At 41.1% G+C, this 16,953-nt stretch overlaps 1 long non-coding RNA gene across 1 annotated transcript; it reads left to right on the forward strand.

The window, feature by feature from the left end:
• Positions 1-3,152: 3,152 nt before the first annotated feature.
• LOC124282740 lies at positions 3,153-16,489 on the forward strand. The gene is made up of 3 exons (XR_006900232.1): positions 3,153-3,163; positions 6,610-6,613; positions 16,364-16,489. It is a non-coding gene; the product is annotated as an uncharacterized LOC124282740 (long non-coding RNA).
• The last annotated feature ends 464 nt before the right edge of the window (positions 16,490-16,953 follow it).

A 16,953-nucleotide genomic window follows, 5' to 3' on the forward strand; every position in this document is an offset into this window, starting at 1 on the left:
TGAGAAAACAATGTGAAATGCAGCACTAGGATGAAAGACTGAGACAAGATGCTGGCATCAGCTCAAAGTTGGAAGATCCAAGTTGGATTCCCCAGATGGGTACAAGGTGTGAAGCCCATTTCTGGTGTCCCCCTCCGTGATATTGCTGGATTATTGCTAAAAGCTTCGTAAGAACCATACTCACTCACGCACTCACTCATATATTTTTTACCGTTATTGCGCCTTACACGTCCAAGGGATTCTGTTTCCTTCAATTATCGAGACTGGGTATTCTCTGGCATTGACATTTCGTGTCGATTACTGCCTTTTCTCTTGCAGCTCCTTACTTAAAATGATGACTTTGCACAGTCAAAGAGTTGGATAGATGTTTGTTTAATCTCCCTCTTACTCAGTCAGGAGACTAAAAACTTGCATGGGGGCTGTCGTCGACGACATTTACAGCAGGCAAAGCCTACTACTGTGTAAACGGGACGTCATCTAGAAAGGAAATTGTCCTGGACGAAGTTTCGCTGTCCAGACACGTTGTATTTAACTTAGTCAAGTCTGGACCCGACAGTCAGGTAGTGTCCCATTTGTGACAGCTTCTTGGTTACTGATGCATTAAGGTGTGAAGTTTCGCTGTCAAAACTGGGATAACTAGCTGTACCAATTAAGGGTAATAATTTTAATGCAATCAACTGAGAGAAGTACAGAACAAGTAACATTCTTGAACACTAATACCGCTTGGGGATGATAATAGTTATTAGTTTTTTAACCCTATTAAAGACTCGGGCAGCCAAACACCATCTGACATTTGAACCTGCTACTAACATCATGGACTTCGAAATAGCTTTTCATAATGTTGCTAGAGATGTCTTCCCCACTACTTCCTCGATGAACTGTCAAGTCAAAACATTGATTCCACAACAGTCTCGTTTCCTGTTGACTGGGTTCCGTCCTACTGCGCAACTTAGTACAATAACAGTCCTGAATTTTGAGACCAATTCATTTAACTGGATACATAAATACTGATCAGTATTATTTGATACATCTAAGCACTTGTATATTGCAACACCACGCTCCTTATAATCCTTGCAAACACTGACAAACAGAAGCCTGCAAATCGTGGAAATCTCAAAACGAGGCTCTGTCGCTAGAAAAGTTTGGCGGTCTGGTACGGACTTGATTTTATTTCAATCACATTGTGCGTTACAGAACTACACTGAATAAGCGCAAAAAACATATATGTGTAACCAATGAGCCAGATGCATTGTGAATCATTTTACGACCTCATCAAACTGGGGTAGTCTGTGACGTCTTAGTTAATGTCATGCTGCCTACACCTCGCCATAAAATATAGAAATACGATGTTATTAAAGTTTGAAATTGAAATTCATTGTAAATACCACTTTCTTATGAAACAAGGAATTGGAATTCAGTGTAACCATAGTTGTTTGTGATGTCTATTTTCACTTTCACACGAGAAAATTCGGATAGGCTGAAAAGTAGGTCATTGTCTGAACAGGTAAATGAGACTCATGTTTCGGTTTGCTTTTTCATTTTCGCCTAGCTTTTTAGAGGAATATTCAGAAATTATGACTCTCGTCTTTCTACCAGGCTCGTGAAGATGTCCATGGACTCCCACAATCATTGGCTAATCAGGGATTATTTAACATGTGTGAGCCGAGGACTGTCAAAGTTGGGACGACCAGTGACTGAAAAACTATTCAGTAAACGTATCAGAATGAAGATACGTGACGCGGATGGTTGCTGGCTACGAAACGTGATCAGGGTAGCTGGATGTAGATGTGTTGAATATCAACGAATCTGTTTTGATATAAAATTTGTCAAATAAACAGAAACGACATATTTAATTTTTAAGCCAACTTCCATTTACATAAATTCAGGCATTCATAAATCGAGTCCGGACCGAGAAATGAAGACCATTGGTTGATTTTATTTTATGGCACGACAACATATGTAGATATGTATTTGGTAAATATCAACATGTATACATGTGACTGGGAAGGGCAAGATTATTCATGGTTTCATTCTCGTTATACCACTTATATAAAAATAACGAAGAGATATTTTCCACTAGGAAAGTCTTCCCTCTGCGAGAGGTAAGTTTGCAAATACCGTTGTGTGGCAGATATAACTTTGTACATAGGGATTTTATTATTTTAATGTTTTCTATTCTGTATATATTATATTTATCAGTAGGATAGTTAAGATATAGGTAATGTGTCCCTCAATCCCTTAACAAACCCAAGCCATGACGTACGTGCTCAACTGATTGGCCAAGCTAACCCTCCAAGTTAAACCCTTTGTCTAATAGCTTGAACTCAGTCTGCACAAAGTCACTCCACAGACAAGTTGACAGACAGACAGATATTTTATTTCAGTCTCACTTCACATAAAATACATATATAAATATATTTATAAAATATAGCATATAAGTGAGCCACCCTTTAAGGGTTATGAGAGACTAATGTATTAATACATTATAAATACTAAATACTAAATAATTATATAGGTACATACAGTGTAAAATCTATCCGTATAAAATATGTTTTCTTCTTTGCAAGATATAAAAGCAGGCTTTGGCACTGAAATATACATGGTGTTTAAAAAGTAAAACTAATTTATCATCATCACAAAGATCTAAGAAGTTGGGATAGCTAAAACTTTCACGCAAATCATCATACATAGGGCAATACAACAGAACGTGTCTTTCATCCTCAACACTCTCACTGCACTGAAAACATACCCTCTCATTCCGATCACATTTGTATATCTGCTGATTTCCAAATGCAGAGGAGCAGTACCTGATCTGAATTTGGAGAAGGCAGAGCGGTAAGAACGGGGCATACTCATACTCACATAACTTTCACAGCCATACACATCCTTAAACATTCGATACGTTCGTAATTTATTACCTCCCGTTCTACCGCTTGGCTTGTGTAATAACTCATACCAATCATTCACATACTTCTGCATACAAATATCTCGCACCTTCTCGCATACCCGTTTAACATTAACATCAGCTTCCACATTAAGGCCCCATTCATCTAACCTTGCTTTTACTCGGAAATTCCAAATTTCTCACGCATCCACTCGCACAACTCTCCGACCATATAAATACATACTTATTTATTCTAAAAGACATTTTTCTAAAACGACAGTATTGTCTAACAATACATATCCATTGTCTAACAATTGGAGGGATCCATCCCATGTCTCCATTCACTGCAACGTTAGGTGCATATTTACCCACCCCCAAGAAAAATCTCAAAGCACGATGGTGGACAGCATTTACTGCGGATACCTCCCGATGTCCCCATATAGATGCCCCATAACTTAAAACTGACCACACCATCGTATCATATAACTGTGTATCAGTTGTGGATTCCATTCCTCCAAGTGCCTTATATTTACAAATAAGGAGGCCTAAAGCTCTGTTAGCAGACTTTGTTGCTGCCTTAGCCATAGCATTATAGTCAAGATGTTCTGTGAGCAGTAGGCCTAAATAGCTATAACTATTAACAATTTCTAAAACGGAGTTACCAACAGTAAAAACCGCACTTGTTCTTTGTGCACTAATATGTCTAAAATGTACAATCTTAGATTTATCATTATTAATGCATATATTGCATATATTGACATGGACTGCTCAAATCAGATATATTCTGGAAATATTGCTATGCTGGTCGACAGCCAGTCTCATCCACTGGGGTGAATTATCGACTAATAAATGCTCCTTCGGTCAATAGCTCACACCCGTAGCGTGTGTTTGTAGTTTATTACATTCACTGCTCTGCTACAAATGAGCCCCCAGTGAGGATATTGCCACCACGGATGACATAGATTGAATGCCAGCAACATCCTGTGAATATTCCCCGAATATCAACACCTGTTTTTCATTGATGACTTTTGACTGTGATTGCGACTTTTCAATGTGACATTTGTGTTTTGACTGAATGATTTTGAAGGAACATTTGCTAGCTAGCATATTTGATTTTGTGAACTTTTACTGTGATTGCGACTTTTCATGATATTTCTTGAAACCATGGACACTTGGTTCACGTGAGTTGAATGAATGTTTGACTGTTCAACATCATTGCTAGCTAGCATCTAATATTGTATTTTGTGAACTTAATTACCTGGCGCCAGTTCTTAAAATGTGACTTTGTTTACATCTTACATTTTGTAACATAGCATTTTGCATTAACTTGATTACAGTATGCTTTTGTGTCAGCTACCTGTCAGGATACTGTTGGTACCAACCTTGCGTATATAGCTATATTTTTGTCCATCACTTGTTTGATTTGATTTAGTTCAGTCTTGTTCACTTTAGTCTAGTGTAGTTCAGTATTGCTTTCGTTAGGTTAGGTTAGTTTAGTTGACTTTAGTTTAGTTTAGTTTAAATAAATTTAGTTCACTCTTGTTTAACTTAATTTAGTTTAGCGTTATTTCAGTCCATCCCTTTGTTGTCCGTTAAATTAGTTAATTCATCCAAGGGTATTCGGTGTGCTTGTGTGTATGAAACTGACTTGATTTCATTTCTGTTCTTCTCTAATCCAATAAAAGGTAAGCAAATATAGCTAGTTAGCAAGCATAAAAATAAAATAAAATTAAATTAAATTAAATATGCCTTAATGTACTGACTGTGTGACGACAGACTAACGCACCTTCTTGAAACACTTGACTAATCTTCCCTTCCCCATCCCCCATGTTGTCTTACATATTCATGTTGTAGCTTTGGTAAAAGTTTTACAAATATACATTGTTAACTTAGGAATATCATTGCATTATGCATGCGAATATGTCAGCTCCAGCCTGTGTACACCTGCCTAGGTTTCTTACTGTTGTAGTTATGTATACAGCTGGTGCTGTTTCAGAGTGGTGTTAAACACAACTCGTACACTCACCCTTTCGTCCTTCTGTGTATATATTTATACATTTTCTTCTAGTGTGCTCTATTGGGAGGATTTGTCTTTAGATTGGTTCGGTGTTAGTGTCTGAACATTCCAGACATTCCACTTGTTCTTTCGTTCGCCATAGCAGATGACATGTAGATATCATTGTAGTTCCCTTGTATTCTGATATGGACAGGATAATGCGCTGTTTGCTTCAGTATTACTTACCATAGTTGTATCACAGCTCAGTCGTACTTCTATGTTTTCCCACATGTGGCTTTAGTCACAGGGATGTTATGTACCAGTAGGGCACTTAATATCATTGGGTATTCGCATGTTCGCACCACGAAATTGATGCTTCCCTGATTACCGTGGCTAGTCCCGCTACCTTGTTCTGCTTTTGAGCGATTGAAGTTTTCCTTTGTTTACTTCTGCTACATCATTTAACCATGGAGTTCAAGGATGAAGAGTTGGAAGGAATGGCCACACTCTTTAAGAGGCTGGGGATGCAACCAAAGGCTGATACGCCTGAGGATTTTAAGGCCTGGATCAAGGGCATGTATTCCCAAGAAGGTTCTCTTAAAAGGGTAGAGGAAGAGACATCTGGACCTGGTGTTACTCATACCCCTCAGCCAGTAACACCAGATGTTAGGCCTATAGCTGTAGCTTATCATCAGTTTCCGAAGCTACCTTTGTTTAGCGGTGATTTTCAGGGCAAGGATGCTTCATTTGACCTTTGGACTTATGAAGTTGATTGTCTCTTGAAATCAACGCAATACACCCCAGATGTTATGGATCAGGGCTTAGATTTTCGAAGCTCTCTTTGCGCTAAGATGGTCGTAAGTGCCATACATTAACATTAACGTACGACTATCTTAGCGCTAAGAGAGCTTCGAAAATCCAGGGCCAGGCCATTAGGCATTCTTTGAAGGGCAAAGCAGCAAGAGTAGCAATGAGATTAGGATCCAAGGCTTCAACACAGGATTTGCTGAACAGACTCTACAGTATTTATGGTACTGTTCAACGCAAGGAAGCTCTGTTAGCTCAGTTTTATAGTGCTTCCCAAGGTGAAACTGAGAACGTGGTCACTTGGGGATGCCGTTTGGAACACCTGTTATCGAAAGTCACAGATCATCACACCATTCCTTTTCAAGATCAGGATGACATGCTGAGGAACATGTTGTGGGGTGGTCTTAGGCCATCACTCAAGAGTGTATCTGGTCATAAGTTCGATTCAATACCCTCTTTTGATGGACTCAGGATATCCTTGAGGGAGATCGAGTATGACATGAAGCAAGGACGAGATCCATCAACTAGGAATAGGACAGCTACTGCTAAGATGGCCTCCGAGTCAAATGTGGTGACCAAGAAAGATATTGAATGTCTGACTTCCGCCATCCAACAGCTACAAAGTGAGGTCTCAGATATGAAGATCAAGCAACAGGAGACAGCCCATGTCCACCAGCATCAGTCATTCGCCTCCAGCCAACGAAGTTACCCTAAAGGTAGATACCAACGTAGTTTGTCATCTAAGCCTCAGGGTGAGACTGCAATCCCATTGGGATCCTACTTGCCCCAGAGCTTAGGTAAAGGACCAGATCACAGAATACCACCAGGCACAGGTGATACCGTTAATCCTGACTACAGAGGTACTGGAACGTACTCTAGTCATAGGAGATTTAGACTTACATCACCTATGTCCAGTTCCCAGATAGGTGCACCGAGGAACAAGTACCCACCACCAAACGAGAGAATTTATCCTCATTCTACAAGGTCACAGGAAGTCATTTGCTACAGATATGGTTACCCCGGACACATTGCCATTGGATGTCGAGTTCGTCTGGACCATCTTCGTCATCCTTTAAACTGGCAAGGGTCTATGGGCAGGGGTCACCAATAGACTCGCTTCAGAACCCCAACAGAGTACCTGAAGGGTTAGTTGGTTGTGCAAACGAAGACAACATCCTGCTTGATGGTAAACCAGTTCGAGCCTTGCTGGACACAGGAGCGACTGTGTCCATTGTATCTGAAGCATTTTATGAGGAACAGTTACAGCACATTGCCTTACAGCCACTAGGAGATATATTGGACATCGAGTGTGCTGGCGGCGAGACATTGCCATACAAAGGATATATTAAAGTGGGTGTATCTGTCACTGGAGGAGGTGTTGATGTTGATGCTGTTCCATGTCTATTTCTTGTAGTACCCACTACCAGGTACAGTGTCCGAGTACCAGGGATTCTAGGAACAAACATCTTAACCTCTTTATTGAATACCTGCAGGAATCAACATGGAGCCAAGTTTCTACAGAAAGCCCCATTGCACACACCATGGTATTTAACCTACAGGACTATTGTTCTGGGAGAAAAGGAACTGGAAAGGAACAAGTGGAGACTTGGACTGGTGAGGAGCGCTGAGGAGAAGAATGTCATGATCCCTGCTAATAGTAGAGTTGTAGTGAAAGGTCAGGTATCAAAGGGACTGAAGACACCTAGACTTTGTGCCCTTTTACAACCCACTTCCCAGGCCTCCATTTCTTCTGATGTTGACATAGCTCCAACAGTTATCACTTATGATAAGAACAGTCCTGATGACATTGAAGTCCATGTTTTCAACGTCACCACCTGTACTATAGTTATACCTCCCCGATCGTTACTTTGTGAACTGCAACCAGTGACTCTGCAAGAAGCACCATGTGGACAACCTGTAGATGAGGAGACTCTAATTGAACAATTGGAAATAGAAAAAGAGGATTTGACGTCTCAGGAGATAGAGCAAGGTCTTGATGTTATCCTGAGGTTCAAGAAAAAAAATTCCAAGCATGAAGGGGACCTTGGCCACTCATCAGCTGTTCAACACAGAATTTATTTTAACCAACGATCATCCTTTCAAACAGAGACATCGTCGAATACCACCAGCCATGTTCGATGAGGTTCGGAGTCACTTGCAACTACTCTTGTCTGCCAGGGTCATCCGAAGTTCTCACAGCCCTTTGGCATCAAATGTCATCTTAGCAAGGAAGAAGAATGGAACTCTGAGGATGTGTATAGATTTTAGACAGCTTAATCGTCATACCATCAAGGATGCTTATGCCTTACCACGTATCGAGGAGCTGTTAGACTGTTTGGGAGGTATGACCTACTTTTCGGTTCTGGATATGAAGAGCGGGTACCATCAGGTTGAGAGCGAAGAGAGCCATAAGGAAAGAACTTCCTTTACGGTTGGACCTTGTTTTTTTTCCGAATATAACCGAATGCCATTTGGACTCTCCAATGCCCCAGCGACTTATCAGCGTCTTATGGAACACTGTCTAGAGGGTCTCCATCGGAAGATTTGCCTCATCTACCTTGATGACCTCATCATCTTCTCCAAGACATACGAGGAACATATTCAATGTCTGGAGATGGTTTTCAAGCGACTCCAAGAATGTGGCCTCAAGCTTGCTCTGAAAAAGTGCAATTTTTTCAAGCGCCGGGTGAGATATGTCGGGTATATCATTTCTGCTGATGGTATTGAGGCAGACTCAGAGAAGGTGGACAAGATAAAGAACTGGCCAACACCATTAACACCTGAGGAAGTTAGAAAGCTTCTCGGATTTGCTGGTTAATACTGTAAATTTGCGAAGAATTTTTCCAGTATTGCAAGACCTCTGTTTGACTTGACGCCAAAGACTGTCAAGAAATCAAGGAAACAAACCTCAAAGACAAAGGATTTTGAGTGGGGTCAGGACCAGCAAAGAGCCTTTGATAAGATCAAGATGTGCCTTTCTATGCTTGCGGTTCTTGGGTATGCTGACTACACAAAGCCCTTCGAACTTCATACAGATGCAAGCACTCAAGGTTTGGGAGCAGTGCTCTATCAGCACCAGGATGGCCACCAGTACGCAAGTAGAGGACTGAAACCTTCTGAACGAAACTACTCTGCCCATAAATTGGAATTTTTGTGCTTAAAGTGGTCAATTTCAGAAAAGTTCCACGATTATTTGTATGGCAATGACTTCATCGTGATGACTGACAATAACCCTCTGACCTATGGCCTGACTACAGCTCGTCTAGATGCCACTGGACATCGTTGGTTAGCCTCTCTAGCCAACTATAACTTTGCCATCAAGTATAGATCAGGAAAATCCAACATTGATGCTGACATCCTGTCCAGATTACCTCAGAGAGAAGATCAAGTACAAATGGAAGAAGTAAACAAGGACTCAGTTAGAGCTATCTGTGATGCATTACAGATAAGTTCCTAGCCTTGTTGAAAGTTTGATTCTTTCCACCCCTGACTTCAATGAGCAAGAAATGACAACTGAACAGAGATGCGACTTTAATGCCAGGGATTGGAGATGGACTCAGTCGAAAGGGTGGGCAGCAACATGTTTTAGTTGTGACTGACCACTTCACCCGTTATGCCCAGGCCTACCCAACCAAGAACATGACGGCCAAGACAACTGCTGAAGTTTTCTTCAACAATTTCATCATACATTACGGGATACCTAAACACACCCACTTGGATCAAGGAGCCAACTTCACTGGTAAGCTCATGCACGAGTTATGTCAGCTGCTGAAGATCAACAAGTCACGGACTACACCATACCACCCAATGGGAAATGGAATGTGTGAACGCTTCAACAGGACTCTCTGCAACATGCTTGGGACTCTTGATCCGGACAGTAAGAAGAATTGGCGAGCCCATGTTGGACCATTAGTGCATGCATACAACTGTACTCGCCATGAATCTACAGGCTTTGCACCATTCTTTGTGATGTATGGACGCCATCCACGTCTCCCAGTGGACATAGCCTTTGGACTTGACATGGAGACAGCCAAGCAGAAGTCCATGGCCAGTTACACTAATGAATTGAAAGAACGCCTCACCCAGGCTATGACATAGCTGCTACTGCTGCCAGGAAATCCCAGTCCAGGAACAAGAGTCTCTACGACCAGAAAGCTAGAGCAGCCATTCTTGAAAAATGTGACAGAGCACTTGTGAAGGTTGTTGCATTTGATGGCAAGCACAAGTTAGCTGACAAATGGGACCAACCAAATCCATCCATACCAGTGTTTGTCCTTGGTAAGGAGAATGGACAAGGATGAACAAGAACCTTGCATAGGAATTTATTACTTCCAATTGGATGTCTTCCCCATTCAGCACCAGTGCCCAAGCCAAGAAAAAACAAGCCCTCACAACCGACTCCAAAAGTTAAGCAGACACCCAGAAGACACCACAGGCAGCTCACAGAGTGAAGAGGGACTAGACGAAGGAGAAGACATTGTGTTCATCTCCACTCAACATTTGGATTCTTCAGGGTCAGCTCTTTATCAAGCTGGCAGGCCACTTGAAGACAAGCTGAATGAAGATACTGAGAATGAGGACCAGACCAACTTTGAAACCGAGGAAACTGTAGATGCTGAAGAACACGAACAGCATTCGGAAGAATCTCCAGTTCAGCCTGTGGATGTCCCAGCAGACACAGAACCTCCAGCTCATCCTGTGGATGTCCCACCAGACACAAAACCTCCAGTTCAGGTTGTGGATGTCCCACCAGATTGAGAGCCTGCTGCTGATACACCACTGCCACCAGACCCTCAACCAAGGAGATCCGTTCGAGATCGGAGACCACCCAGTTGGATGAGCAGAGGCGAGTTTGCACTTTCGGCAGTTACGCAACCAGACTGGTTAGCTCGAGCAAACTATCTCAGCTCTCTAATAGAGGAGGGGGTGCTCGAGGGCCAACCAAAACGTCTTTCCGATGCATTACTGGATTTGGTCACCGGAAAGAATAAATGACGATGACGTCATTTCAAGGAAGGGGGGAAGTGTGTGGCAGATATAACTTTGTACATAGGGATATTATTATTTTAATGTTTTCTGTTCTGTATATATATATATATATATATATATATATATATTTATCAGTAGGATAGTTAAGATATAGGTCATGTGTCCCTCAAGCCCTTAAGAAACCCAGGCCATGACGTGCTCAACTGATTGGCCAAGCTAACCCTCCAAGTTAAACCCTTTGTCTAATAGCTTGCACTCAGTCTGCTCAAAGTCACTCCACGGACAAGTTGACAGGGACTGTTCAAATCAGATATATTCTGGAAATATTGATGTGCTGGTCGACACCCCAGTCTCATCCACAGGGGTGAATTATCGACTAATAAATGCTCCTTCGGGCAATGGCTCACACCCGTAGCGTGTGTTTGCTACAGTAATTTATTACATTCAGTCTCTAAATTTCCCCATTTGAATGCTGAAGAATAAAGCTTTATCAATTGGTGTAAAGGATCTAACATTCATCTAATTTCCAAACACGTAGTACGTTTATCTCCATTCTACCATAACCGATTTAACATCGAACTTCCTCGTCCTGCGGAAGACACGGCGTAATCCGGCATTGGACGAGAGGCGAATTGAACTCGTCTGTGAAGGGAGTGGTGGGTGCCGTTCGTAATTTTGTTAACATTGCAACATAAAAAAAATATTCTGTCCAAAGAAAACAAACTACTGTTTATTCAATGCAATAATGTAACACCTAAGAGCTTGGTTTTTATAATCATAACTCCACACGACCGAAACCAGCCTATTGTTTTGTGTGCCGTGTTACTGTACCCCCCTGGCCACACTATAATGGAATCGTCTGACCTACTCATTTTCTTGGAAAACAGTTTGAAACAGTTTGAAATGGCGGACGAGCCAGTGTTTACATTTTGCGAAAGGTTGAAATTCGAAGTGACAGTTGAAAATACTTGACTGACTGTCGAACCTGAACCCTGCAGAATCGAAGAATAGATCCTTTTCTGATCGACCTATGACCTGTAACTCATCAAAGACTGTTGATTTTTATGACCGGCGAAGGGCGATCATGATTTCACGTACCTGCCTCCACCCCGGCATGCGACAAAAGAGTGACAGTCCTGCTGCTTATTGTACATGCGACTAACTTGGGATTCCCTGGAACATTGTTCGAGCTGAATTCTCGTGGTTCAATTTTTGACAGTTTGAACGATGCAACGGGACATGATGGAGTATGAGTGGCCTAAATTTTGTGTTTCGCCTGACCGTTATCTTGCGAATTTCTCATTCTAAACGGAAACAAATATACCATTTACCAGGTAGGTAAATGTTTGCGAACGTTTTGCCGCACAAATAGGGATAGATAGGGATGTATTTTAAATTTTTTACAAGGTTTTCTGATTTATATGTTAGATATTGTTTGTTTATGTTTGGGGCTGTGTATTGTAATTGAGTTTGAATATTTTTATAATAGAAGGTAATAATTATGATAGTGAAGTTCCCTAATAATTGTGGAGGAGAAATCGTATACAGTCAGGCCGCGACTTAGCGACTCATCCCTTTGATCCCTTTATCATAAGTGATAGGGAAATTTCGACGACCACGCTGTTTTGGGTAAGACTTCAATCCAGAAATATATGCTCGGTACCGTTTTAACACGAATTAAAATTATAAACTATTTTTCGCAATGTTATTGAAAACAAGGATTCTCGGACACATGCTTCGGCAGCGGGTCCACAATAACATTGTCAAAGAGCAAAGTAACGATGTAAATTGAATAATGAATAATGAATAAAATCCGTAATTTACGTATAGGTAGCGATTTCTTGCTTAATATGTTCAAAATAGCATTATTTTACCCAAAACTTTCGTCTAAATCTAAAAGTTTTCGTTTACGAGGACGGTATCCATTGCCGTAATATGATTGGCTGCCTTAGGTCACGTGTCTGATTTTGACCAATCACGACCCTTATAGCAGACTGTAGCGAAAAAGCGTCATAAGAAACCAATTTTTATCCAATAAAATCGCTTCTTACAACTGTGAAAATACTCTCGGCAAGGGTTCAGTGATGTTGTTGATGTTCAGAGCTTTCGAACGATACCCGACATCAAACGATTCGCCTCCCATGTTATTCATACGACGCTTCGAAAACGGAGGTATTTTCCGTTGTTACAACATTATGTCATGTTACCGAGCGGAAAGCCACAGATATCGGGAAATAGGCGACCATACATATTATTTAAGAAATCTTTTTATAATAATTTTCTGATGACGTAAAAATGAAAATATAAAAGAAAAAAGGCACGGGCATGTTATGACATGTCACAAATGGAAAAAAATCGCCATAGTTTTTGAATAACATTATAAAAATAAACTTCATATTTATCAACAGTAGGATTAGATCTTTTAAATGGTGTATGGGATGTAGTAGCAATAACGTTTTACAAGCTTATAATTTCCTTCATAAACATAGGCTTCATCTATGACCTCAGAGTCTCGATAGTAAGGAAAGATATCAAGGGGAAGTAACTCGGTGCATATACTGTGGTTTCAGCAGTACGGACGTTTCACTATCCGAACGGGTTTTTTTAAAAACCAAAGTGTTCGTATTAACGAGGTCTGACTGTAATTGTATTTTTCGAGTTTTAATAAATGTTTCATCAGCATTTCCATCACGTCGATCTGTTGTGTTGATATTAGTCATGTTGGTGGCCAAGCTGAAGTAGTGCGGCAGTGTTGTATAGGCCTACTGCGCAGTGAAGCGCCGTGAAATCAGACGCATTTTCAATCCAAATTGATACCGTCTGATTTTATTGATTGACCAATCAAATTCGAGCATTTCACGTATCCATAGTAGAATAAGTGATAAAGCCAAGGGTAAGCATGTAAAAGCAAAGCTAGTAAGTGAGTTCCAACTTGAGCTAAAACAAAATACGTGGTAGAGATGGCAGATAACTGTCGCTATAAAATTGTGAGAGTTATTATTTCCCGACATTACCTGCACATTCGTGTTATGATTAAACAATAAGAGCTAGGTAAACTAATTATGCTTTAAGCATCTCTCTTAAAATCTTCCATGAAACACGTGTATCCTTAACATAGGCTTCCTAGAAAGATACCTGCCATAATTAGTCCAGTCAATTTATGATGAAAACCACTAAACCTAGAACAAATTGCAAAAGAATTTATTTGAATTGATTCAAGTTAAATAAACTATGTACAGCAATATGTAACAGACAATTGTAGAAAAATTGTATGTGGGAAACATTTTGAAATTTTGCCTTGAAATTGGGTAGTATAGGGCTTTTGCCGGGGGAAAAACATATTTGAACATCATTCAGCATCGGAATGTGTTAATTTCTAGTAAATGTTAATTGATAATTAGTAAATATAATTATTGATGTTGTTACAACATTGATAATATAGATGTTTAAGTCAATTATGGATAACACACCGTGAGGCTATGCAATGGTCAATAAGTTCTTGAAATTAACGTTTAACATATCAACAATGAATCAGTTTATATATCTACGTCACAAGGAGACTAATATGAGTCACTGTTTGTTTTTTTCACTAATTATGCTTAAAATAGATGGCATTGCTGAGACTGTTTAGTCAGATTCATCAGTGACAATATATGAGATCAAGGAATTGGTACATCTGAAATCCCTTGCATTCAGCACACATAGAGCACTCCAGTCCATGTTTTATACATGTGCACCTTCTCCTGCCACAGTCTGTTTTACATTTGCAATGTATGACTCTCAGCACATTGTCAGGAGCAGGCGGTTTGTCTGTTGTTCTCGGGTGAAGTTTCCCATCGACTTGTACCCATCCCCAGTCTTCAGGATCAAGGTTGCCAGAATTGTCCATCCATTCCTGAACTTGCCAGTAGACACGATAACTGTGATAATTGGCCACAGCTGAAGTAGGAGGAAGTGTATGCCGAGCTAGTTGCCACTTTTTCCGAGAACCTGCGATGACGAAGGTTATCTAAGCTTTCTCCTGGTTGACCGTTGTACAAACAGACCAAGGCTCCCTCGCCTGCTGCCACGATCTCTGATTCTGCAGAAAACACGTGAGCATGCTTTCGAAACTGACCGTGACTTCAGGACTTGTCCTTTTCCTATTCTAAAATGTCTGTGGCATCACAGCCTACAACGGCATGAATAAACGGCAAATATATACACGCACCGTGTCCAAGAGCCTCCTGAAGTTGTTGTATGTTCCAAACACTTTGTTTCTTTGTTGTTTTCCTGCCTTCCGATTGCGTGAAGAGATGACATGTTGTTAGTTTGGCATGATGACATAGAAGTACAAGCAGGTATGTATCATCGCTGATGACTGTATTTGGAGATATAGCTGCACTCATTACAACGGTTTGTACGATGAGAAGATCAGCATCGCCACTTGCATGTACGGTCTCGACATTGTTTTCCTGAAGTATCTTCCTCAGCAAGTTGATGAACTTCTGCTTGTTTGATGAGTTAGACAGGAAGTGATCTTTTCGTGACAGGATGGGCATGTCTTCAAGGAAGTTCACTTGTGGACCCACGACACCTCCAGATCGTCTCGTGTATACAGTGTCTTTTGTTGATGGACCTGTATCATACCCATCAAAGACAACGATAGGACTGTGCAACAGGAAGTTAAGTGGTGGTGTACGTGCAACAGGAAGTTAAGTGGTGGTGTACGTGCAACAGGAAGTTAAGTGGTGGTGTACGTGCAACAGGAAGTTAAGTGGTGGTGTACGTGTAACAGGAAGTTAAGTGGTGGTGTACGTGCAACAGGAAGTTAAGTGGTGGTGTACGTGCAACAGGAAGTTAAGTGGTGGTGCACGTGCAACAGGAAGTTAAGTGGTGGTGTACATGCAACAGGAAGTTATGGTGGTGTACGTGCAACAGGAAGTTAAGTGGTGGTGTACGTGCAACAGGAAGTTAAGTGGTGGTGTACGTGTAACAGGAAGTTAAGTGGTGGTGTACGTGTAACAGGAAGTTAAGAGGTGGTGTACGTGCAACAGGAAGTTAAGTGGTGGTGTACGTGTAACACTTTTGTGACAAGCTAGTCAAAACATGGCCAGCTGAGCAGGTTATGTCCATGGAAATTGCCGACCTGAACAGATTGTTAGTTGTTCAAAGGTTTCCGAGAAACACATTTTTATGCCAGGGACCATCCTACTGTGTCTAAATTTGTAGGACCATCGAACTGTGGATAAATTTGTAGGATTATCTTAGTGCGGCTAAATTTGTAAGATTGTTCTACTGTGGCTAAATTTCTAGAACCATCCTACTGTGACTACATTAGCAGACCCATCTTACTGTGGCTACTTTTATATGACCATCCTACTGAGGTTAAATTTGTAGGACCATCCTACTGTGGCTAAATATGTGTTTGACCATCATTCTGTGGTGAGATGTGCATGACCATTCTACCATAAGAAAATATGTCTGACCATTCTACTATACTAAAACGATAATGTTCAGAAAATGTACGACTCAACATGTGTTGAGTATAGTGTTCCAGCAAGCTGCTAACTCATCTACCACACATCTGTTACAGCCAGCCAGAATTGATTATTGCAGTTCAAGTGTTAAATGATGTAATGCATGATATCTCAAGCACAGAGCACGATGTTCATAATGCATTGTCCTGCCACGTTGTAGGTTTGAAGACCCGTGCCGATCCGGGTGAGAATTAGTCATTTGCAACCCATGCTTGTCGTAAGAGGCGACTAACGGGATCGGGTGGTCAGGCCTCCTGACCTGGTTGGCACATATCATCGTATCCCAACTGCGTAGATCGAAGCTCATACTGTTGATCACTGGATTGTCTGGTCCAGACTCGATTAGTTCCAGACCACCGCCATATAGCTGGAATATATAGCCCCTTTCCGTAGCCTCCAAGAAGGCTTGTCCCGGAATAACACGAGTTGGTCACGAATGGGAGCAATTTATCACATTCCATAAACGGCAAGTGTTCTTTGTTTGGAAGCTGTTCGCCTCGAAGTTTCAACTATTGTTTGAAGACAGTAAGGTAATGCTATTGCAAAATCTCTTAAATATTACAGTCGAACTTCAGAGTGTTGTCTGCAGTTGTCTCGATCAAAAAGTTTCGGCCCATTATATCCTTTCCTTATTCATCATTTTTGTGGTGTGTCGAACCTCATATAGAGGCGACTGACGCGATCGGCTCGCTGACTTGGTTGACACATGTCGTCGTATCCCAATGGCGTAGATCGATGCTCATGATGTGGATCACAGG

This window comes from Haliotis rubra, unplaced genomic scaffold, assembly GCF_003918875.1.
Source record: "Haliotis rubra isolate DU_JTF1 unplaced genomic scaffold, ASM391887v1 Scf301, whole genome shotgun sequence".
NCBI lineage: Eukaryota > Metazoa > Mollusca > Gastropoda > Lepetellida > Haliotidae > Haliotis > Haliotis rubra.